The 26,393-nt window shown below is 46.3% G+C and overlaps 1 protein-coding gene and 1 long non-coding RNA gene across 2 annotated transcripts in view; one reads left to right on the forward strand and one right to left on the reverse strand.

Annotated features, from left to right (window-relative positions):
- LOC147703688 (syntaxin-4-like) overlaps positions 1 to 26,393 on the reverse strand; it is a 288,867-nt gene that overhangs the window by 41,987 nt on the left and 220,487 nt on the right. The window lies entirely within an intron of this gene.
- LOC147703690 (uncharacterized) lies at positions 22,656 to 26,390 on the forward strand. Its single transcript, XR_015297310.1, has 3 exons — positions 22,656 to 22,793; positions 25,369 to 25,480; positions 26,325 to 26,390. It is a non-coding gene; the product is annotated as an uncharacterized LOC147703690 (long non-coding RNA).

A 26,393-nucleotide genomic window follows, 5' to 3' on the forward strand; every position in this document is an offset into this window, starting at 1 on the left:
ATGGCCATTATTTTAGCGTATAATTTGGAATCCGAATTGATTAGGGAAATTGGACGATATGATAATTGATCCTGAGGTTTGCCCTTTTTTGGAAAGATAATTATATTTGTTTCTCTCCATGAGGTGGGTGGGATACCACTCCATTGGATCCCTAAAAATAGATCATATATTAGTGGGCCCAGGGTATGACTGAGAATTTTATATAGTTCCAGAGGTATTTTGTCGGGGCCTGCTGCCTTCCCAGAAGCCAGTGAAGACAAAGCAAGCTGGACTTCTATAAGGGTAATTTCTTTCTCAAGCTCTTCTCTGGTATTATCATCTAAAGTCTTGTTTACCCCTGGTTGATCAAGAAGATCTTTCAAGAATAAGTCTGCGTCTGCCCTGCTGGTTTTGTTATCATCCTGGTAGAGGGTCTGATAGTATTGTTGAAATGCCCCAATTATTTCTGGTGTTTGTGTGAACGTCTGCCCTTGTGATTGTATCTTTGTGATGGCATTATGGGACATTTGCTGGCGTGTATGTAGTGCGAGATGTTTGCCAACTTTCTCCCCGTTCTCGTACACTTCTTTCCGGTGTGTTTTATATGTCTCAGCAGCTTTCTGAGTCAGGCCAGAGTGAAGCTCGGTTTTTAACACTAGCAGACGGTGCATAGCTAGTTTCCCATTTTCGCCTTGAGCTATTTGTGCCATGTGCTCTTCCTCGGCTCTGGTCAAATCAGCCAATTGTTGATGATATCCCATATTGTTTTGCTTCCGTATTCTAGCTTGATAGCACGTAGTTTCGCCTCTTGGAGCCGCTTTAAAGCTATCCCATACAACAACCCTAGAGGCACTATATCTGTTTATATCAAAAAACTCTTGGGCCCAGCTAGTAATGTGAGTAATATAATCTTTGTTGGCTAGCAGCTTCCTATCAAAAGTCCAGATTCTACGTTCTAGAACGTTTTCAAATGGTGTAATTGATGGAGATATCTATAGATACAATGTTATTGAACTTGTGCGTCTTTCCAGATGTACAATCAAATCCATTTGTAATACTTCACCTATATAACACAGGATTAAGCCAAAGAGACTGATTTAGTTACCTTTCTGACTTGAGCTCCCTCATACCACTTCGTAAACATGTCACTTGGCACTAAGGGAGTTCCGTGATAACTCACACACTGGTTGATAACCTCTTAGCATGGCAACCATCATTCTTTTGCTCACCACTGACAGGAGACTTAGCAGCTAGGGAAATCTACAGTTCACCTCCCTGCTCTCCTGAAATATTCTCAGTTTATGGAGCAGCTCCAAGCAGCAATTTTTTCTGACCAGATTTAGGCTAAATTTGAACCACTGCCTATTGGTGGTGCTGTGTGGCTGGCACAAGGTCAGCAGTTAACCCCCAAGTGAATGAGATTCTATTTCCAGACAAGTCACACTGCATTTTATATTCTTTTGTAGATTTTATGCACACTTTAAGAATATATTAATAGCACTACTTTTAAAGGGCCTAAAATGTAATCTGCACTAGTTTTTCTACAGTTTTGGCTGCAGACCATATCTGCTTTTCTGTGGACAGTTTCTTGAGAAGAGCGGTCAAATTCAGGCTTTCAGTGAACTGTTGATTGAAAGTTGTTTAATTCTGTGTAGTGCCTTCTTTTCGGCATTCAAAATTATATATTTGATTTTAACATGTTATTGTTACTGTGTTTTTATTATGTTTGTTTTTATTTTTATTGTGTTTTTAATTATGCCTGTATGGTTTATTTTCTTATAAACCAAATAAAAGTATTTCGACTGACTTACAGATGCGGAGCAGCGATACCTCTTAAGTGGCACAACAGACTGGTGGGACATCGTCTTTCCTAAAGATATAGGCCCCCAACGTGGATGATCAACTATTGTTTTGTAAACTGCACAGCCTCCTCAATGACTGTGTGGACACTCCACTCATATGGGCAGGGGACTTTCACAGCATACTTAACGGCACAGAGAACAGGTTCTCCCCATGCTCCACCCCCTCCTCCCCCAGACCAGACACAAAACCGTGTATGACAAGAACACTACATGCAGCCATTTTCAAAATAGCGTGTTCATGTATGGAGAGAGAAACAGCCCCCCCCCCCCGCCAAAGAGTACACCTGTCACTCCTTGACCCACCACACTCTTAGGTGGCTGGACCGGACCTTGGTTATGGTCCACATGGCCCCAGAAGTACAACTTACTCAATATCTAAACAGATTCCGGTCAGATCTTGCTCCTTTGCTGGTGGAATATGCTTTAGGAGATGCTCCCTGGGGACCGGTCTTGAGTTGGCTCCCGAGAGACTTCATCTCTGATCCAAATATGGTGGTCACAGCACTGACGGGTTATTTTAACGGAAATGGGGGAACTACTGCCTCCTGTGGTAACTTGTGGGATGCAATTAAGGCAGTGATCCGAAAGAATTGTACTGGTTTGGTTTGAAGGGTTAGGGGGTAATTGCAAAAAGAGGTTCAGGAGACAGAAACGGATGGCAGAGTTCCAGCGGGCCTACCAACATATAAGCAGGTGCTGCTTGACATGGAGAGGACACTGACAAACATGGGACAGACTAGACAAATATACTTTTAGGGAGTACCTGCAAAGACGTCCCAGAGAGGGAGGCAAACTAAGTAGGCTACCGGCCTGGATAACAGACAGAGAGAAACAATATGCCCAAATACTGGCACTACGCAATCTAGAAAATACAACAACCACCATACACTTTGCTGTTAACAAGGCACTTGCCCGGCACCTAGAACAAATAAACACCAAGGCACCGGCGGTAGCACCTGACCTCAATGCTTAATACCTAGATGCACTCCCCTTTCCTGTTCTGGAGATCCCTCTCACTCTAGAAGTTCTGCGAGGCCGTCCAAGAGCTGCCGAATAATCAGGACACCATGGCGGGGGGATGGGGGGGAGGCTTCCCTGCTAAACTATATAAAACTTTTTACAGCCAGGTAACATAAAACTTCCTGGAGACTCTCCAGGAATGCGCTCAAGGCTGGAGTTCTGCCACCCACAATGAGGGAAGGAATCACTTGTATGCTTCTAAAACCAGGGAGTAAGGATTTGAATCCTTCCTTGTACTGACTAATCACCAAGATTAACTCTGATACAAAAATACTATGTAAAACTTTAGCGACAAGGTTGAACCGAGTGGTGGGAGGACTGGTGCAGGGAGACCAATGTGGTTTCATACCACGACGGAACACGTCCATGAACATACAGCATCTGACATGTCTTGCACTCAGTACAGGACAGAGACAAATAAATGGCCCTTGTAGAAATCGATTTAGAAAGGCCTTTGATACACTCAACTGGGACTATCTATCTACAGGAGATGACTCAACACATGGGAAAAGGCCGGGGTTAAGTAAATGGGTTAAACTACTCTTAGCAACCCACAGACAGGATAAGACCGGGCAGAATAGTCTCAAATGCATGGAGCATACAGATGGGGACACAACAGGTGTGCCCATTGTCCACACTTTTGTTTGTGCTAATCATGGAGCCACTGGCCCTGCAAATTCATTTAGAACTGGTGAAGTGGGGACTTAGTGTACAGGAGGTCCCCCCCCCACACTTGATGTCTCTGTATGTCGATAATGCATTGTTTTATTAGCGGCTCAAATGGTTGTCGGTGTCTCTGTTGCAGCGTTGCTTGGAACGATTTGGAGAGGTCTCAGGCCTCCGCACAAATACTAGGAAAAGTCTCCTCTTCCCCTGGGAAGTCTGACACCCCGACCTCTTACACAGCTCCCAGACTCAGGGCTGCAATGAAAAATTGAAACATTTCAAGATTTGGAGACAATAATAGCCCACGCCCAGAAAAAAATTATGAATACACCATAGAGAGAGTGATCCGGAGACACCAGGCATCGACTGACTTCTGGTCATCGCTGCCTTTCTCAGTCATGGGACCGGTGGCAAAGATGGTTGTTCCGCTGTGATGCCTTTATACCCTACAGAACTCCATCTTCCCTCTGCACTTGTCCATGTTCAAAACATTAGATAGTCTCCTGATCAAATTTATCTTGGCAGGAAGGTAAAGAAAGGTTTTCTTGGTCTTACTCAAACAGGATTTGGAGGAGGGGGGACAGGGACTCCCAGACTTAGAATCATACTACTACGCATCCTGCACTCAGAATGCAAACAGGTGGGCAACAGATGAGGACACCTGGGAATGGATATCATTAATGAGGGGTTACAGCATCCCGCAAAATACCCTTACATTGTTAGGCAGACTGGAGTTATTTGGAAGCAGATCATAAAACAGGCACTCCGGAGACCACCATTTGCCAGGGACTTATCTCTATGGGTACTGCAACCCGTTTAATCAGATAACAGAGACAAAAACGATGACAGTGTGGAGGGAGGAGGGCTTTGAGACCCTAGGGGTGTTTATCCAGGAGGTTCTTTTCTCCCATTTCAGGTGGCTTGACATATTTGGAGAGGGCCCTGGCTAGTTTCTAATACACACAAAACTAGCAGGAATGGTCAGAGATATTTGGACAACTTTTCCGCTTCCTCGTTTCCATCATGGACGTTGGAGGCCATCCTGCAATTGGGCACTTCGCAGCACACCATAACATCATGTTCCCATAGTACATTATCAATGCATTTTTGATTTCGTAGAGAAAGGACATGCCAAAAGTACATTTCAACTCAGTACCTTGCCCTACTGTATGTCGATGATGCAGTTTTAATTTCTCTGACTCCCTATAGTGTCAAAGGTCTGATAGACCACCATAAAATAAAACAATCCAGAGCACTCCACAAACATTAACTTCTGGGTTTATAGAAAAGCCTTCTTTGTATTTTGATCATAAAGAGTCCAACATCCTGAAACTGATTTCATTGGCATTTATTTCCTAACATTAATCAAAATTCCTTTCCTAGTTTTACAAGTTTTTTATATCACTAGCAAACGTGTTTCGTCACTGGACAATTCTTTTCCGACATTCTTCCTTAGTGCTAAAAGAAAGGGACACTTTAAAAAAAAATTTAAAGTGAAAACTGAGAGGGGGAAACGAGGCAGAAAATCCATAAGGAGAAATACAAGGGGTACAAACCAGATTGTGAACCAGGAAGAAGTAAATGAAGATAATTTAGGAAATTAAGATGTGATTATGGCAATTTTTTCAACAGAAGGCGTGTTAAACTCATTATACTCTACTATAGTTGTGAAAATGATTCAATTCATTCTGGAGAATAATGTATTCATGTATGATGGAAGATCATACCGACAACTTTGTGGGATGTCATGTATTGATGGGTTGGTTCCACAAAAAAAGCATGTCTGAGGTTCTGGTGGTGCCAAATGGACTGAACAAACAAAGCTGTGGAAGATTTACAGACAATTTTCTAATCATTTGGACTAGTTTTGAGCCTAAACTTGCAGAAAGTGTGGCATATTTGAATTCAAATTCATATAACGAGTTTCATTTTAGAATATAGTTTTGAAAGCATTACCTTTTTAGATGTATAATTGTACGTTGGTAATATCACATCACAGAGTCTAATGTACCGTAAAAAGACATCATGGAATTCATTATTGCATGCATCTAGTACTTATCCAACAAGTCAACTTAGATCAATTACATTTGGAGAACTGGGTCTAGCCAGGAGAAACTTCAGTAAGGATTATGAGTTTCTTGGTAATATCTATGATATTAGAAAGAGATTTTTGAGGAGAATATATGAAAAAAGGATACTACAGGCTGCTACTATAAAATCTAGAAATTGACAGAAGTGTTACACTAAATGACAAAAATAAAAAACACTATGGTGATAAAGACGTAATCAGACTAATTACATCATTTGGCCCTTAAGTCAGTAGACTGAGCAGAATTCGTATTAGACATTGTCATCTTCTAACAGCAGCCAAAGATGATCATGTCTTGGTGGTCATCAATAACACAAGGTTTTTTGAAATGCATAAGTTACTCCACTTGCAGAATAACCGTGGATAAGGTGAAAACTTTTTCCCATAATAACAGTCACATTTATGAGATTAAAAGTAATACTAACTGTATTAATTGCAGTACCAATTTTGTGGTATATGTTTTGATCTGTAAATGCCACAAAAAATAAGTAGTTGGTACAAACATACATTTAAGGGACATAATTTCTGAATACTACAGAACAGTGAAGCAGGAAGACTTTAAATATCCTTTGTCAATACATATTTTGGACTGTAAAGCACAAGTACACTACTAAATTTTCAATTTCATGGACTAGAGCCGGTATTGATTGAACCTAGAGGGGCAAATCCTGAGCTCAAACTGAGAGGCCAGGATGCATTAAGGATTATGAAAATGAAAGCAGTGGAACTAGGATTTAACACCGACTATGAACTGCACCATTTCATGTGTGATGCATGAAGATTATTATAAGCGACACAAAGGAGCACTGTCACAACAACCTACTATTCATTTTCCCAAATATTTTATTTGACCTGATATTACATGCTTTCCCCCTGTTGCTTTATTTGTGGCAATTGCCATTACCTGTGATAATTTATTTTAAGTTATTTTATGAGAACACCTAATTTCTGTCTGATTCCCTATGGAGGATTTTGAAGTCTGAGTGGGTTTGTTTTTATCCCCGTTTTTAACCACGGATAAGCTTCTCTAATATACAAACACATTTTTGATAATGTTGATGCTATGGCAACGATAACGATCGATATTAAGATTAGTTCTATATATGCTGGTTTGTTTTCATAGAGGAGCTCTCTTTAGTACTCATTTTTTAATCCTTAATCAGAATTTTTTTTGTAGTAAGTAGTCAAGCCACACAATACAATACGGAATATGCATGGATGATACTTACTTCATTTCAGATATTGCCTTTGATAGTACCATTTGAATTTTAACATTATCATTATATGATCACCTTCACTTTTAGATGATATCTCTATAAAAGGTATTACTTTTCAGTTCATAATTGGACATTTCCTTTACTGAGGAAGTTGTTGGAGCGGATGTTTTCTCTACCTAATCCACTTAACATTACAAGAAACATGTAAAATGGCGGACACACTTTTTTTTGCTATTGAGAGTCCTATATTGATTTCGCCTATATACACTAGTCCAATATGGTGGCCATTCACCACACTGCACACAGGCACTCGATCAGGACAACATGGAATACTCTCCTATTAGGTGAGTTTGTCTAGCATCTCAAGTGTTTCCCCATTGGAGTTTAATTTGGCCTTCCCTATGACTTTGTGATAATCTGTAATCTGGAGATGGATTAATTTTCAGAGATTGCCCTCTTAAGCATTTTTTGGGTGGACTGGGTGACAATTTATAATGTTCTGTGTAATATAACTGATGCTGTTGACTGATATTATCTGGTTTTAGATGGCAATTTCAATATTTATAAGGTGAATTCGGGCTTAACAATGGCATACATATAGAGGGTGCATTTTTCTAACCCATATACTTATTCACCTAGAACTCAGTTGCTAAATAGTCCAATAATAATATTCATTTTAGATATGCAAGGTAGAAACAACATTAGAAGATTGCCCTTATAACACTGATCTGGTGAGTCCTTTTCAACTCTACATCACAGGGTGACTTTAGGATTTGGAACTTTCGTTTGGTGATGTGCAGGATATTGGCCTGGATTAGAGGAGTAATGCACAAGTTACTACTTGTGTAACGATATATCTGTAAGAGACATTAGTTAGTGATAGATTCCTTACCTTTGAATATCCCCAGACGTCAGACTGGATCCGGAAACCCTTGCGTAGCAGTACCCTTGCGCGTCGGTAGACGTCGTCTGCGGCTCCGCGTCCGTCGTCGGAGTCGTGATGACGCCAGTTCTTAGACACAGCTTTTCCGCGCCAGAAACGCAGAGCTATGCTAAAAACCAACACAGGTGCCTTGAAACTAAGGCCCTGAAAGGGGATGACCTTAACCCTAGATATCGGTTCGCAGAACGGGGAGGATGGGTGGGTCGGTAAGGAATCCATCACTAACTAATGTCTTACAGATATATCGTTACACAAGTAGTAACTTGTGCATCTGAAAGAGACACGTTAGTGATAGATACCTTACCTTAGAATAGATACCCCAGCAATACTAACCCCGGTGGTGGGTCTGCGAACCAATAATCACACCAGAAAATCCTGGAGGACGGAACGGCCGAAGAAGCCATCCCTCCGGACTTGACTGTCCAGGCAATAGTGTCTTGCAAACGTGTGCAGCGAGGCCCACGTAGCCGCCTGGCAAATGTCCTGCAAGGGCACACCTCGGCCCAAGGCAGTTGTAGTCGCTGTGGCTCGAGTGGAATGAGCCCTCAGCCCAACAGGGGGTTCCTTCTTTGCCAAGGAGTAACACGCCTGGATACACAAGATGATCCACCGCGAGATGGTCCACTTGTGCACCGCTTTCCCCTTCTTAGCGCCCACGTAACCAACAAAGAGTTGGTCATCCACCTGGAACTGGCTTGTGCGGTCCAGATAGAACGAGAGCGCACATTTTGGGTCCAGACGGTGGAGCCTCTCCTTCTCTCCAGGGATGCGGAGGCGGAAAGAAGGTGGGCAAGGTGATGGATTGCCCAATGTGGAAGGCCGTGACTGCCTTGGGTAGGAAAGAGGGCCTTGTCCGCAACACAACCTTGTCCGGATGGACTGAAAGGAAAGGAGGTTTACAGGATAGAGCCTGGAGCTCACTCACTCTCCTGGCAGAGGTGATGGCTACCAGGAAGGCAGTCTTCAAAGTAAGAAGGCGAAGAGGACAGTTGTCAAGCGGATCGAAGGGAGCGCACATCAGAAATGTAAGAACCAAGTTCAAGTCCCACTGAGGCATTACAAAGGGCACAGGAGGGTACTTATGCGTGATGCCTTTCAGGAATCGATTAACAATAGGGGACTTGAACAAAGAAGGTTGATCAGGCAGCCTCAAAAAGGCCGAAAGAGCAGAAAGGTAGCTCTTGATAGTGCCCAGAGCAGAGCCCTGAGACCTGAGACCAGAGACCAGAGGCCTCTGATCTCCGCCTCTCCCATGTGGCCTCCCCAGCCCTGGAGGGACGCGTCCGTCACAACTAAGTGCTCCGGTTGGGGAAGGGAGAGGGATCTGCCGCTGACCCCAATCGCGGTCCGTGAGCCACCACTGCAGCTGTCTCACAGTGCCCTCCGAGATCAGGGCAAGGTCAGACAGGTTGCCCTGATGCTGGGCCCACTGAAACTTCAGGTCCCACTGCAGAGCCCGCATCCGCCACTGGGCATGATGCACCAGAAGGATACAGGAAGCCATCAGCCCCAGAAGCCGCAGCGTCAACCTGACCGAAACTCGGGATAAAGGCTGGAAGATTGGAATCGGAGCCTGTATATATCCCGAACCCGCTGTTCGGGTGGGTAAACCCGAAACTGCGCAGAGTCGAGAACCGCTGCGATGAAAAGGAGCTTCTGAGAGGGACACAGGTGTGACTTCAGCACATTGATGGAGAACCCCAGCTGGTGCAAGAGGTCTGCCGTCGTCTGGAGGTGGTTGACGACTGTCTGGGGCGAGCCCGCCTTCAACAACCAGTCGTCGAGGTAGGGGAAGACTGAAACCCCTAACCTGCGCAGATGAGCTGCGACCACCGCCATCACCTTCGTGAACACCCGTGGGGCGCTGGTAAGGCCGAAGGGGAGCACAGTAAACTGAAAGTGCTCGTGGCCTACCAAGAACCGCAGGTAACGCCGGTGGGCCGGCAGGACGGGGGTGTGGAAATAAGCGTCCTGCAAGTCCAACGCTACCATCCAGTCTCCTGGGTCCAGGGCAGCTAAGACCTGAGCCAGAGTCAGCATCTTGAACTTCTCCTTCCGGAGAATGCCGTTGAAGTTCCGTAGGTCCAAGATTAGGCGTACCAGAAAGTAGTGGGAGTAGCAACCACGTCCTACTTCTGGCCCAGGAACGCGCTCGATGGCCCCCTTGGCCAAGAGGGCCGAAACTTCCTCCTGCAGAAGCCACAAGTGATCCCCCGATACGCGGTGGTGTTGCGGTGGCATGGCTTGAGGGGTCGTCTCAAAGGGGAGGGAGTAGCCCCTCCGGACGATCTGCAGCACCCACCTGTCCAAAGTGACAGTGCGCCAGTGAGAGTGGTGATGGCGAACCCTGCCCTCCACTGGCGTCACATGGGCCGAGAAGCACGGACTAGGAGGGTTTAGAGGTGGATGCTGCAGGAGAAGGTGTGGACTGGCCTCGCCGTTGTCCCCGACCGCCTCCACTGCGATTTCCACGGCTGCCACCGCGCTGGATGTTAGTCTGCAGCGTGTGGCTGGCAGCACGTGTGGGGACGCCCCTTCCTTGGCCAAACAAGGAGCGAAAGGCACCCGATTGCTGGCCCGGGGCAGAGAGGCCAATGGACTTGGCTGTAGCCCTGGAGTCCTTAAAGCGCTCAAGCGCATGGTCTGCCTTGTCGCCAAAAAGGCGACGTCCATCGAACGGCATGTCCATCAGAGTGTTCTGGACATCTGCCGAAAAGTTGGAGGACCTCAACCAGGTGTGGCGTCTAACCGCCACCGACGTTGCCATCGCTCTACCTAGTGAGTCGGTGGTATCCAGCCCACACTGGATGGAATGTTTGGCTGCATCCCGACCCTCCACAAGGGCTTGGCCGAGTTTGGCCCGTACCTCCAACGGACACTCTGGCAGCACTTCCGCAACCGTCTCCCACAGAGAGTGGGTGTAGCGGCCCAAGAGGCATGCGGTGTTGGAAGACCGCAGTCCCAGACTAAGGGAGGAGAAGATCTTTTTTCCGTACTGCTCGTACCTCTTGGATTCCCTGTCCGGCGGAGCCGATGGGAATGCGGTCTGGGAATTGGAGGCCTGGATGACCAGACTCTCGGGGTGGGGTGGGTGGACAGGAAACAAGAGTCGCCCGGGGCCGGGTGGTGGCGTCTGGCCACATTCCTATCTACGGGCGAACCCGTAGGCCTGGACCAAGTGCCCAAAAGAACGTCTGTCAAGGCCTCATTAAAGGGCAGCAGAGGCTCGGCCGAGCTTGACTGCGGTTTAAGGACCTCAGTGAGGAGGTATTCCTCACAGCCGCGATGGGGAGCTCAAGGCCCAAGGCCTTGGCAGCCCTCATCAACACCACACTATAGGTTGCCCCCTCCTCCGAAGCCACGGTAGGAGGGGAGACAAAACCAGTGTCTGGAGAGGTGTTCAGGCCACTGGCCTCCCCAAGTTCCCCTGTCCAGTCCTCTTGAGACTGACTCTTTGGTCAGAGGGTCCCCTCCCAATCCTCCTCATCACCCATCTCCTGATACTCAGGGTTTTCAATCATTGGGGCCGATTCATAGAAGTGAAAATCTCCAAACGCCGTCGAAAGCGGCGCCGTTCCGATGTCGGAACCGGAGCGAAGGAGGCATTGGGGGCGGCGCCACCCGAGGACGGCGCCAGAGGCGACACCTGACGGACCGACGCCGGGGGGTCGTAAGGTCCACCGGCGATGATCCAGATCCCGAAGAAGGTCCAGTGGGATCCCGCGGCACCGGGCCCGAAGGCGCCGGCGGCGTCGGGACCGATTGACCCTGCGGCGCCGGGCTCGAAGGCGCCGGAGGTGTCGGGACTGTGGGGCCCCGCGGCGCCGGGCCCGAAGGCGCCGGGGCCGAAGCACCCGACAGCGTCGGGCCGAAGCCCCCACCCCGCTAGGGGCCCCAGACGGGTCCGCTGGGCCCGAAGGCGCCACGGAGCCCGTCGGAGGAGAGGGACCTCATGGCCATGAGGAAGCGCTGGATCTCCTCCGGCATCGCGTCTCGCCCAGGGACCGGAGGGTGTGGAGCGGGACGCGACGCCCGCGACTCCGAAGGAGACGCGTGGGCGGGGTCACCCGAACCAAGAAGAACTGACGTCAGCACGCGGAGGCGGCGTCTAAGTACTCCGACGACGTCATCACGGCGCCCACGGCGCCCACGACGCCGCAGACGGACGCGGAGCCGCAGACGACGCCTACCGACGCGCAAGGGTACTGCTGCGCAAGGGTTTCCAGATCCAGTCTGACGCCTGGGGATATTCTAAGGTAAGGAATCTATCACTAACGTGTCTCTTTCAGATTGTTCATTTACTTGTCTATGATAACAAAATGAATTGGTTATACTGATTTTCCAAGAGTAATAACTTGGATTTTACGGTTTGGAATAGATGTGACACTTGGGGCTTGATTATGATTTTGGCAGACAGGGTAATAACTCTGTCACAGCGTGACGGATGTTATGTCTACCCCCTTATTACAAGTCCATTATAGCCTATGGAGCTTGTAATGTGGCAGACAGGATATTTGTCACGTTTGTAAAGGAGTATCCCCATCCACCAAGACCATAATCGGGCACTCAGTGTACTTTATTCTCTATCTGGATTACATATTCTGGCCCATATTATGATTCACAGGTGAAATTATCTCCGGACTGTCACATAGGAGCATAGTTAATTGGCACTGTTATTAAACACATGGATACTTTACTACATTAAAATATAATGTTTTACGTTCCTCGTTCAAATACACTTATATCGTCTAGCTGTGGTACCTTGGGTGATGGCAATGGTTTTAACTTTAATGTTATTTTCTAAAACAGGTTACTCTTTCTAGCCCTGGGGAAGTCTGCTGGAAAATAATTGTCCAGCGACGAAACATGTGTTGGCTATTGATGTGAAAAATCGTGTACATCAAGGAGTGGAATTTGAATTCATATGAAGAAATAACCAATTAAATCAATTTCAAGATGGACTATTTGTGATAATACCAAGAAGACTTTTCTACAAAGATGGAAATTAATTTGTGTGGAGTACTCAGGATTGGTTTATTTTATGTACAGGTCTTCTTTGAGGAACTTTAGGTGGCACTTTCTTCCAAGTGCACCTGTGTATTATCATTAAATTCTCCTAAGTGATTGTATTGAGTGGAAAGTAGGTTGTAGTGAGATACTAATGGAACTTGGGTTTTTGTATGACAGTAATATCCAACCACTGATCATTGTACATTGTCTAATACATCAATGTCATTTTTGCACACAATATACACCTTGCGACTAATATCTCTAAAACCTAATGTATGGCATGTGGCCCTAAGAATTGCAAGGCCATTTTCATTAAGGGAAAGGGAATCACCTATGATTAACTCAGTTCATAGTCGCATAGTCTGTCAACCAGATCCTTAGGATTTAATCAATCTGTTCATGCTCTCGATCTGTCCATCAATTCTAACTTATGGGGCAGCCATCTGGGAATACAGTAAAATGCTCATACAGCAGACTGATTCACCCATCTCTTGGTGCAGTCCCCAATATTTCTCACAAGAAGCATTAGGCTTAAGCTAGGTAAAAGATGATATCTAACCAACTCCTATGCTTTGGTGAATATCAGTCTGGACAAAAATCCAGGCCTCCCTAAATCAATCCATTACCGAGAATTACTTAAACTGTGACATGGAAAATAAAATCCCTTGGCTTAATTAAGTATATTAGGCGTACAGCTGATACCCTTGGTAGACCCGACCTATTCAAGAGTGCTCAACAGATTACCATGGGTGAGGAAGTCTTGGTGAAAGTTACATTTGACACATGCAAGTCATCCTTACAGGAGGTAGCAGAGTGAAAAAGCTGACAAGGCGGGTTTAGGTTATACTCCTAATATACAGCCGTATTTAGTCTGGGTGACATTTATAGGAAAGTGCCTTATTACCCAGATTTCGTCTTGGCACCATACACAGCTATCCGAGCTTTCCCCTCGGCCAACATGAGTCTGCTACAACCCTTCTCTGTCCATGGGATGAATTCTTCACACACACTTTATTGAACTTTGTCTTCTTTTGCAAATTTTATAAACCTTTTACATGTCGTTTTTGAATTCCTCCTGTTCTTATAAATCGTGCTTTTTTTTTTTAAACAAACATTACCCGGCACTTTATTTTTTAAGAATGTTGAGTACCCCTGAAATAGTTTATCACATCAAATGTTTTCTAAAGTCTGCAGTGCGTTACTGGAAGTCACTGCTTTTTCAATTGTCATTTTTATCTGTTAATCAGCAGTTCTTATTAGTACACTTTTATGTTTATACCGGTTAATTTACTTTTAAAATAGTACATTAATGATCGAATAAAGGAATTGATTGAGTGAGGGATTGGTGGATTGAGTATTGTATTGTGTCAAATGGGAACACTGAGGAATCTTGTAAAGCTACATGATACGTAACTTTGTATGCACTTGTGTATCCTGCGCTTATTTGCCCCAAAAAGATTTTAGAAAAACACGACGACAGACAACAAATGTCTCAAATTGCAAAATGTTTGGGTGGTAGCTCAAAATAATGCACTGTTGACATGGCCGTTGACGAATATCATGGAACGCCATTGCCATCCAGTGGATACTGGGAGTAACTAATGAAAAGCAAATGTTTCAGGATAATTCACACTGAAAAAGTCTTAAGTAAAGACAGTCTAATTTTGCAGCCAATAGGAGAGTGTTATTCAATGTACAAGCATGCAATGGAGCGATGGAGGTAGATAATTGTAAAGATTCCTGGACATCATGACAGAAACGCCATTGAGAGATGAATGGAGGAAGGGGGAGGGCAGAGAAACGTGTAAGGGAGACCTTAACAACAGAACTAACAAAGGGTAGCAATCAATTTACACGAACGGGGCAGGGACCGCACACGTTTAAGTTAGCTTGCTATCTAAACATTCAGGAATGTTAAAAATATATAGTAAGTGCAGTTCGATGTACTTAGTACATATGATATTAATACGAAAAACGGTAATATGTTTTTCTCACTGCCGATTCCATAGCTGCCAAGGTTTCAGATTGCTATGTGTGACGATTTCATAATTTCAGTGCAATTATGAGTGACATTTAAACGACTATGAGTGACACTGTCTCGCAAGCGCAATGAAGACGAGGGAATCATGTAAATATCGGAAAGTACACCCATTTGAGTATAGCTGCTAATGTTTCAGATTGATTATGTGTGACACTTTCATAGATTCAGTGGATTTAAGAGAGCCAGGCAATGACTAAATATGTAACACACAGAGTGGCACTTTCTTGCGACCAAAATCATGGAATGGAGTCAATGGAAATAGACAAATACCAGAAATTAACCTCATTTGAGCAACAAGGATGTCTAACTCTGCAGCAGCCAGTGCTTTTAAAGCTATTATTTAATTTCTAAACAATCAGCACCCTCCACCCCAGGCTCTGCAGTACCACAATGTTCCCCTGAGTCATGGAATGATCCCCTAATGCCTGCCTTCACCCCTCTTAAGCAGCAAGAGCACAGTGCAAAGACGGACCCTCTCAAGCATAGTGCGCCGGGCCCAGTGGCGGTTTTACCATTTGGGCGGTGGGGCGTTGCCCCACTAATAATTATCGGGCAATTTATTCGAGCGGCGCGTTAATAAAAGTTTTATAAATTAACGCGCCGCTCGAATAAATTACCCGATAATTATTGCCCTGCGCCTGCGGCCGTGCGTGGTGTCAAGCTGAAGCTTCACTCGTCGTCATCATGTACTTTTTGAGTCTGACAGTGGGTGGCGCTGGACTGGAGAACACCGGCACAGTGCGCACTGCGCATGTGGTGTCTGCCCGACTTCCTTTGAGCAGCTAGTAAAGTAAATGGTTTGGGAAAAGCAAGCACTGCAGAGTACGGGGTTCGCGTTTGCAACGCTCCCCAGTGCTTAAAAAATGAGCGGCGTTTTTTTCGTGCTCAGTCGAATCCTGATGCTGCTCTCTTTAGAGAGCAGTTCTCCTCTAAAGAGAGCAGCATCAGGATTGGCTACTGTGTGTACTGTACTCTAGTGTCCCAGTACAGTACAGACTTACTCGTCTTCACGGTCTAGTGTCTCACCGCGGGGGTGGGACATCTAACACATGGTGGGGCAAGCAATGCCCAATCACTGTAGTGGCTTAGTGTTAAGCCATTCAGTGATTGGGCATTTCTAGGTGCTGGGCAAATCGGGCCGGCCCAAGGACAGTTGTGTCACTCAGACCCTCCTTCCCTTCTTCCTCCTTGTGGTGTCCTGAGTCCTCGTGGTCGACTCGTGCGTCTGGTGACTGTCTGAGGCCTCTCACTTCACCTAGTGTAGTCGCCGTCGTCGAGTCTGTGGAGCGTTCAGAGACAGATCACAGATTCTAATCCTGGACCTGTGTGCACTGTGCAGGTATGGACCTGAAAAATAAAATAATGTTAAACTTAAGTTGACGGTGTTTGGCCGCCTTGGCATGATACGGTGGGTTGGAGCCCCAGAGGTGGCCGCAGTACTAGGTTTTGTTGGAAGAACTGTCATTGGCCATTAAAATGAGCTAGGAAATAAATGACCGCCGGCTCCTCTGGGAAGAGTGAGTTTTGCTTCTTTCTCGAGGGAGAGTTATCCCAACTTTCCTCCTTCTGTTCTCCTTTACCACCTTGCTTTTTTTCTGACTCTCCATATCGCTCCATTCCTTCGGACCGTACCATTTCCTGTTCTTCTCTTTCAAGACACTCCTCTTCCAACCTTTCCTCACCCCCCTCTTTGACACGCCGTCTCGTGGAAGCACGCTCCGCCCTCTCACACCTGACGCTTCTAGGCTCGGAAACTTCGGCGCCCGAACTTACTCGGAACACTACCCTTTAGTCACTTAATGCCGTGGAATTTTTTGAGCCCAAGACCCGCCGAGGCGGGGAATTGAACCCTGGTCCCGGGCCAGACCTCTGCATCAGGGTCTGCCGCTCTAACCAACTTATGGCGAACAAAGCGGTACAAAAGGGGGTGGTGTTGGACGGAGCATCTGAACAAATCAAACACTCACACCCAGTCATCGTATTTGGGTTTAATCCATCATCGTTCTTTAGCCCACTCTGCCACCCCAGTTCAGACATGGCCATATGCAAATCAGTCTGACCCTGTGCCTAATGGAAACAGTCCAGCCCGAACTGCCAAGCCATGTCTTTCCTGGACCGGAATCAAGCCATGCCTTCCGTCCATCATCACCCCCTTTTGTACCGTATCTTGTGGATAGTCACTGGCAATGTAGACTTAAAAGTTAGACGATAATAATTTTAATGATCGCATTCAAAAAGAGTAATACCATCGAACGGCATGTCCATCAGAGTGTTCTGGACATCTGCCGAAAAGTTGGAGGACCTCAACCAGGTGTGGCGTCTAACCGCCACCGACGTTGCCATCGCTCTACCTAGTGAGTCGGTGGTATCCAGCCCACACTGAATGGAATGTTTGGCTGCATCCCGACCCTCCACAAGGGCTTGGCCGAGTTTGGCCCGTACCTCCAACGGACACTCTGGCAGCACTTCCGCAACCGTCTCCCACAGAGAGTGGGTGTAGCGGCCCAAGAGGCATGCGGTGTTGGAAGACCGCAGTCCCAGACTAAGGGAGGAGAAGATCTTTTTTCCGTACTGCTCGTACCTCTTGGATTCCCTGTCCGGCGGAGCCGATGGGAATGCGGTCTGGGAATTGGAGGCCTGGATGACCAGACTCTCGGGGTGGGGTGGGTGGACAGGAAACAAGAGTCGCCCGGGGCCGGGTGGTGGCGTCTGGCCACATTCCTATCTACGGGCGAACCCGTAGGCCTGGACCAAGTGCCCAAAAGAACGTCTGTCAAGGCCTCATTAAAGGGCAGCAGAGGCTCGGCCGAGCTTGACTGCGGTTTAAGGACCTCAGTGAGGAGGTATTCCTCACAGCCGCGATGGGGAGCTCAAGGCCCAAGGCCTTGGCAGCCCTCATCAACACCACACTATAGGTTGCCCCCTCCTCCGAAGCCACGGTAGGAGGGGAGACAAAACCAGTGTCTGGAGAGGTGTTCAGGCCACTGGCCTCCCCAAGTTCCCCTGTCCAGTCCTCTTGAGACTGACTCTTTGGTCAGAGGGTCCCCTCCCAATCCTCCTCATCACCCATCTCCTGATACTCAGGGTTTTCAATCATTGGGGCCGATTCATAGAAGTGAAAATCTCCAAACGCCGTCGAAAGCGGCGCCGTTCCGATGTCGGAACCGGAGCGAAGGAGGCATTGGGGGCGGCGCCACCCGAGGACGGCGCCAGAGGCGACACCTGACGGACCGACGCCGGGGGGTCGTAAGGTCCACCGGCGATGATCCAGATCCCGAAGAAGGTCCAGTGGGATCCCGCGGCACCGGGCCCGAAGGCGCCGGCGGCGTCGGGACCGATTGACCCTGCGGCGCCGGGCTCGAAGGCGCCGGAGGTGTCGGGACTGTGGGGCCCCGCGGCGCCGGGCCCGAAGGCGCCGGGGCCGAAGCACCCGACAGCGTCGGGCCGAAGCCCCCACCCCGCTAGGGGCCCCAGACGGGTCCGCTGGGCCCGAAGGCGCCACGGAGCCCGTCGGAGGAGAGGGACCTCATGGCCATGAGGAAGCGCTGGATCTCCTCCGGCATCGCGTCTCGCCCAGGGACCGGAGGGTGTGGAGCGGGACGCGACGCCCGCGACTCCGAAGGAGACGCGTGGGCGGGGTCACCCGAACCAAGAAGAACTGACGTCAGCACGCGGAGGCGGCGTCTAAGTACTCCGACGACGTCATCACGGCGCCCACGGCGCCCACGACGCCGCAGACGGACGCGGAGCCGCAGACGACGCCTACCGACGCGCAAGGGTACTGCTGCGCAAGGGTTTCCAGATCCAGTCTGACGCCTGGGGATATTCTAAGGTAAGGAATCTATCACTAACGTGTCTCTTTCAGATTGTTCATTTACTTGTCTATGATAACAAAATGAATTGGTTATACTGATTTTCCAAGAGTAATAACTTGGATTTTACGGTTTGGAATAGATGTGACACTTGGGGCTTGATTATGATTTTGGCAGACAGGGTAATAACTCTGTCACAGCGTGACGGATGTTATGTCTACCCCCTTATTACAAGTCCATTATAGCCTATGGAGCTTGTAATGTGGCAGACAGGATATTTGTCACGTTTGTAAAGGAGTATCCCCATCCACCAAGACCATAATCGGGCACTCAGTGTACTTTATTCTCTATCTGGATTACATATTCTGGCCCATATTATGATTCACAGGTGAAATTATCTCCGGACTGTCACATAGGAGCATAGTTAATTGGCACTGTTATTAAACACATGGATACTTTACTACATTAAAATATAATGTTTTACGTTCCTCGTTCAAATACACTTATATCGTCTAGCTGTGGTACCTTGGGTGATGGCAATGGTTTTAACTTTAATGTTATTTTCTAAAACAGGTTACTCTTTCTAGCCCTGGGGAAGTCTGCTGGAAAATAATTGTCCAGCGACGAAACATGTGTTGGCTATTGATGTGAAAAATCGTGTACATCAAGGAGTGGAATTTGAATTCATATGAAGAAATAACCAATTAAATCAATTTCAAGATGGACTATTTGTGATAATACCAAGAAGACTTTTCTACAAAGATGGAAATTAATTTGTGTGGAGTACTCAGGATTGGTTTATTTTATGTACAGGTCTTCTTTGAGGAACTTTAGGTGGCACTTTCTTCCAAGTGCACCTGTGTATTATCATTAAATTCTCCTAAGTGATTGTATTGAGTGGAAAGTAGGTTGTAGTGAGATACTAATGGAACTTGGGTTTTTGTATGACAGTAATATCCAACCACTGATCATTGTACATTGTCTAATACATCAATGTCATTTTTGCACACAATATACACCTTGCGACTAATATCTCTAAAACCTAATGTATGGCATGTGGCCCTAAGAATTGCAAGGCCATTTTCATTAAGGGAAAGGGAATCACCTATGATTAACTCAGTTCATAGTCGCATAGTCTGTCAACCAGATCCTTAGGATTTAATCAATCTGTTCATGCTCTCGATCTGTCCATCAATTCTAACTTATGGGGCAGCCATCTGGGAATACAGTAAAATGCTCATACAGCAGACTGATTCACCCATCTCTTGGTGCAGTCCCCAATATTTCTCACAAGAAGCATTAGGCTTAAGCTAGGTAAAAGATGATATCTAACCAACTCCTATGCTTTGGTGAATATCAGTCTGGACAAAAATCCAGGCCTCCCTAAATCAATCCATTACCGAGAATTACTTAAACTGTGACATGGAAAATAAAATCCCTTGGCTTAATTAAGTATATTAGGCGTACAGCTGATACCCTTGGTAGACCCGACCTATTCAAGAGTGCTCAACAGATTACCATGGGTGAGGAAGTCTTGGTGAAAGTTACATTTGACACATGCAAGTCATCCTTACAGGAGGTAGCAGAGTGAAAAAGCTAACAAGGCGGGTTTAGGTTATACTCCTAATATACAGCCGTATTTAGTCTGGGTGACATTTATAGGAAAGTGCCTTATTACCCAGATTTCGTCTTGGCACCATACACAGCTATCCGAGCTTTCCCCTCGGCCAACATGAGTCTGCTACAACCCTTCTCTGTCCATGGGATGAATTCTTCACACACACTTTATTGAACTTTGTCTTCTTTTGCAAATTTTATAAACCTTTTACATGTCGTTTTTGAATTCCTCCTGTTCTTATAAATCGTGCTTTTTTTTTTTAAACAAACATTACCCGGCACTTTATTTTTTAAGAATGTTGAGTACCCCTGAAATAGTTTATCACATCAAATGTTTTCTAAAGTCTGCAGTGCGTTACTGGAAGTCACTGCTTTTTCAATTGTCATTTTTATCTGTTAATCAGCAGTTCTTATTAGTACACTTTTATGTTTATACCGGTTAATTTACTTTTAAAATAGTACATTAATGATCGAATAAAGGAATTGATTGAGTGAGGGATTGGTGGATTGAGTATTGTATTGTGTCAAATGGGAACACTGAGGAATCTTGTAAAGCTACATGATACGTAACTTTGTATGCACTTGTGTATCCTGCGCTTATTTGCCCCAAAAAGATTTTAGAAAAACACGACGACAGACAACAAATGTCTCAAATTGCAAAATGTTTGGGTGGTAGCTCAAAATAATGCACTGTTGACATGGCCGTTGACGAATATCATGGAACGCCATTGCCATCCAGTGGATACTGGGAGTAACTAATGAAAAGCAAATGTTTCAGGATAATTCACACTGAAAAAGTCTTAAGTAAAGACAGTCTAATTTTGCAGCCAATAGGAGAGTGTTATTCAATGTACAAGCATGCAATGGAGCGATGGCGGTAGATAATTGTAAAGATTCCTGGACATCATGACAGAAACGCCATTGAGAGATGAATGGAGGAAGGGGGAGGGCAGAGAAACGTGTAAGGGAGACCTTAACAACAGAACTAACAAAGGGTAGCAATCAATTTACACGAACGGGGCAGGGACCGCACACGTTTAAGTTAGCTTGCTATCTAAACATTCAGGAATGTTAAAAATATATAGTAAGTGCAGTTCGATGTACTTAGTACATATGATATTAATACGAAAAACGGTAATATGTTTTTCTCACTGCCGATTCCATAGCTGCCAAGGTTTCAGATTGCTATGTGTGACGATTTCATAATTTCAGTGCAATTATGAGTGACATTTAAACGACTATGAGTGACACTGTCTCGCAAGCGCAATGAAGACGAGGGAATCATGTAAATATCGGAAAGTACACCCATTTGAGTATAGCTGCTAATGTTTCAGATTGATTATGTGTGACACTTTCATAGATTCAGTGGATTTAAGAGAGCCAGGCAATGACTAAATATGTAACACACAGAGTGGCACTTTCTTGCGACCAAAATCATGGAATGGAGTCAATGGAAATAGACAAATACCAGAAATTAACCTCATTTGAGCAACAAGGATGTCTAACTCTGCAGCAGCCAGTGCTTTTAAAGCTATTATTTAATTTCTAAACAATCAGCACCCTCCACCCCAGGCTCTGCAGTACCACAATGTTCCCCTGAGTCATGGAATGATCCCCTAATGCCTGCCTTCACCCCTCTTAAGCAGCAAGAGCACAGTGCAAAGACGGACCCTCTCAAGCATAGTGCGCCGGGCCCAGTGGCGGTTTTACCATTTGGGCGGTGGGGCGTTGCCCCACTAATAATTATCGGGCAATTTATTCGAGCGGCGCGTTAATAAAAGTTTTATAAATTAACGCGCCGCTCGAATAAATTACCCGATAATTATTGCCCTGCGCCTGCGGCCGTGCGTGGTGTCAAGCTGAAGCTTCACTCGTCGTCATCATGTACTTTTTGAGTCTGACAGTGGGTGGCGCTGGACTGGAGAACACCGGCACAGTGCGCACTGCGCATGTGGTGTCTGCCCGACTTCCTTTGAGCAGCTAGTAAAGTAAATGGTTTGGGAAAAGCAAGCACTGCAGAGTACGGGGTTCGCGTTTGCAACGCTCCCCAGTGCTTAAAAAATGAGCGGCGTTTTTTTCGTGCTCAGTCGAATCCTGATGCTGCTCTCTTTAGAGAGCAGTTCTCCTCTAAAGAGAGCAGCATCAGGATTGGCTACTGTGTGTACTGTACTCTAGTGTCCCAGTACAGTACAGACTTACTCGTCTTCACGGTCTAGTGTCTCACCGCGGGGGTGGGACATCTAACACATGGTGGGGCAAGCAATGCCCAATCACTGTAGTGGCTTAGTGTTAAGCCATTCAGTGATTGGGCATTTCTAGGTGCTGGGCAAATCGGGCCGGCCCAAGGACAGTTGTGTCACTCAGACCCTCCTTCCCTTCTTCCTCCTTGTGGTGTCCTGAGTCCTCGTGGTCGACTCGTGCGTCTGGTGACTGTCTGAGGCCTCTCACTTCACCTAGTGTAGTCGCCGTCGTCGAGTCTGTGGAGCGTTCAGAGACAGATCACAGATTCTAATCCTGGACCTGTGTGCACTGTGCAGGTATGGACCTGAAAAATAAAATAATGTTAAACTTAAGTTGACGGTGTTTGGCCGCCTTGGCATGATACGGTGGGTTGGAGCCCCAGAGGTGGCCGCAGTACTAGGTTTTGTTGGAAGAACTGTCATTGGCCATTAAAATGAGCTAGGAAATAAATGACCGCCGGCTCCTCTGGGAAGAGTGAGTTTTGCTTCTTTCTAGGGTCTGATTCTTAACCAGAGGATGGCGCTGTGTGTATCGCTCCTGACAAGACATTCAGACATTTACTGAACGTCTCTCCTGGTAAATTTCATCAGTTTGGCCACAAACTCCGTTCTAGTACGTGACGTTACAGAAGTTACTGCACATATCTGAATCAACAAGGGTAATCGTAATCGAGGCCCGGGTCAAGTTGAGGTCGGACGTAAAAACCTCCTGGGGAAATAGTTTTCAGGCCCATTTTAGATCCTGATTCGAAGTTTTGCGCTGTGCACTGGGCAATGATCTTACAAATACCGTGTTTACCCCTCGTATGCGATTTCTTTCAGGTGGTAACTGCATGTGAAAGTCGGGGCTGGGAGGGGTTTGCTTGAAACCCGGGGCTGTAAATAGATGCACAAGCAGAGTGTGTGCTGTTAGGCTTACCACGACCCTCGCGTGAGGCTGAAGAAGACTGTGGTATTAAGCCTTTCTGGGGGTCGCTTAAAATGCAAGCCTGCACCATGCCTGCCCCCACCAAGCTACCCCCGCAAGGCGTGGGGATTCAGAGGAGGCAGGGGGGTGCTTAGAAGGGGGGGCTTGTTCAACGTATTTTGGCTGTTTTTTTCATGACACGAAATATACAGCAAGGCCACCATCTGCTAAAATGACTGATCTGTAGAGATGGGCGTGGCTGGTTTTTACTGCGGTAAAGTGAACCGGATTTAATTGTCACCATTGGGTTGCGGTGCAATGGAGAGGCCGGTTTGAAAGCGTTTCATGATTTGGTTTACCAGCCTTGAGTTTTGGGGAAAGGGGCGGGGCTATGTTCCCACCATTTTATTGTGGTAGAGTGGGTGGGGCTGGTTTGGCGCTATTGTATTTTGAAGCCGCCCGGTCCCGGGTCAGAACAGGCACAGTATTGTCCACCGGGGCTCCCCACCGCCGCTCACCTGACACCAGCCGAGTTCAAAGGGCACCGATCCCCGCAAGCAATGTCCTCTTTTTACACCAAACAAGACTTACCCAAGGGTTTTTAGTTCAACAGTGGACACACAATGGGTGAAAAGCAATTGTTTTTTTATTCATTCAGCCGCGTTCGCGGTGACAGGTGAAGTATGGCCTTCCGGATGCGGAGATGGAAGGGATGTCATTGTGTGATCTTGCACAAGTGAAAGGGAATACCTAGCCTCAGGGACCTTTGTTAAATTCTGTTCTGGTCATTTTTAAAATTCATGTTAAAGATTTTTTAGTGGGGATTAGCCATTGCATTCTGGCTCTATCAGTAGCACGCACTTAGAGTTACCCTCAACCCTAACTCTGGTCTCCCCTCGCCACCCGGGCAGATGCATTAAGCTCTCGAGGGAGAGTTATCCCAACTTTCCTCCTTCTGTTCTCCTTTACCACCTTGCTTTTTTTCGGACTCTCCATATCGCTCCATTCCTTCGGACCGTACCATTTCCTGTTCTTCTCTTTCAAGACACTCCTCTTCCAACCTTTCCTCACCCCCCTCTTTGACACGCCGTCTCGTGGAAGCACGCTCCGCCCTCTCACACCTGACGCTTCTAGGCTCGGAAACTTCGGCGCCCGAACTTACTCGGAACACTACCCTTTAGTCACTTAATGCCGTGGAATTTTTTGAGCCCAAGACCCGCCGAGGCGGGGAATTGAACCCTGGTCCCGGGCCAGACCTCTGCATCAGGGTCTGCCGCTCTAACCAACTTATGGCGAACAAAGCGGTACAAAAGGGGGTGGTGTTGGACGGAGCATCTGAACAAATCAAACACTCACACCCAGTCATCGTATTTGGGTTTAATCCATCATCGTTCTTTAGCCCACTCTGCCACCCCAGTTCAGACATGGCCATATGCAAATCAGTCTGACCCTGTGCCTAATGGAAACAGTCCAGCCCGAACTGCCAAGCCATGTCTTTCCTGGACCGGAATCAAGCCATGCCTTCCGTCCATCATCACCCCCTTTTGTACCGTATCTTGTGGATAGTCACTGGCAATGTAGACTTAAAAGTTAGACGATAATAATTTTAATGATCGCATTCAAAAAGAGTAATATCATAAGAGTAAGTATGATGTTACTTGTTGTATCCTATATCTGGATGCAATGACAAAAACAACAACATACCAGTTTTGAGTCTTCCTTTGAATTTGTATTTGTTGCATATTTTCCATAGTGCATGTATTGTTTCAAAGGAAGATTAATTTTCACTGGAGAAGATTATACCTCTATAATTTATAGATCAACCGCTAACTACGTGCTACAGGGGGGGCTCATTTTGCGTTACACCACTGTACATGCCTGCCCATATTTTACAGTTTGAATGCTTTTGTTAAAAGTCTGTGTGTTTGGTTGACACAACTACATTTTGTTGTATTTGCTTTTCAGCATTTGGTAAAGCCTCAGGCTGCCGAACTAATTTTTGGGCAAATCAAGCAAAGAAGAAGAGACGCCAACCTCCTTTTCCGCTACAACACAGCCAACAACCCCAGTGTTTAAGGTAAGGAAACTGCTGCTATATTTTACATTCTAGTAGTCAAGGGCTATGTAAGTTGTGTACATGGTGGGTGGCGTCAAATACCAGTGTTCAGTCTTCTTTTGAATTTGTATTTCTTGCATATTTTCCATAGTGCATGTATTGTTTCAAAGGTAGATTAATTTTCACTGGAGAAGATTTTACCTCTATAGTTTATAGATCAACCGCTAACTACGTGCTACAGGGGGGGCTCATTTTGCGTTTGTCCTCCTGGTTCCAGTGTCCGTTTTCCTAATGGCATGTCTATGACTGTGACATGTTCATCTCCAGACTACAGAGCTTATGCCAGCTTGCCCACGTGAACCTTCTAAAAGTCCACATGGCCTATAAAAACAATGCTAAGGCAGGCTTAACCACTTTCCAGGAGTGTGATCTGAGTCCCTTAATAATTCAGATGATCGTCGTCTGCATATAGACTACACATAGGAACCAAAAGTGTGCCCCCTAGACTGTACTGGTCAATGGAAGGAATTGCATTAGCCCACTTAGTAAAATTCAAGTGTATTGTTCTAAGAAGGTGAAACCTGATGTATAACCCAAATGTAATGTGCAGTGTACAGGGTCAAGTCTTTGTGGATCACTTAAGCCAAGGGTCTCCAACTTTTTCTGTAATAAGAGGCACTTATGATCAAAGAAATGCATCGTGATGTGATCACTAAGGGGTGCTTCAGCACATTCTGCAAGGGAGGGGGCTCATTTTGCGTTACACCACTGTACATGCCTGCCCATATTTTACAGTTTGAATGCTTTTGTTAAAAGTCTGTGTGTTTGGTTGACACAACTACATTTTGTTGTATTTGCTTTTCAGCATTTGGTAAAGCCTCAGGCTGCCGAACTAATTTTTGGGCAAATCAAGCAAAGAAGAAGAGACGCCAAC

The sequence above is a fragment of the Lissotriton vulgaris genome, chromosome 7 (genome assembly GCF_964263255.1).
Source record: "Lissotriton vulgaris chromosome 7, aLisVul1.2, whole genome shotgun sequence".
Lineage (NCBI taxonomy): Eukaryota > Metazoa > Chordata > Amphibia > Caudata > Salamandridae > Lissotriton > Lissotriton vulgaris.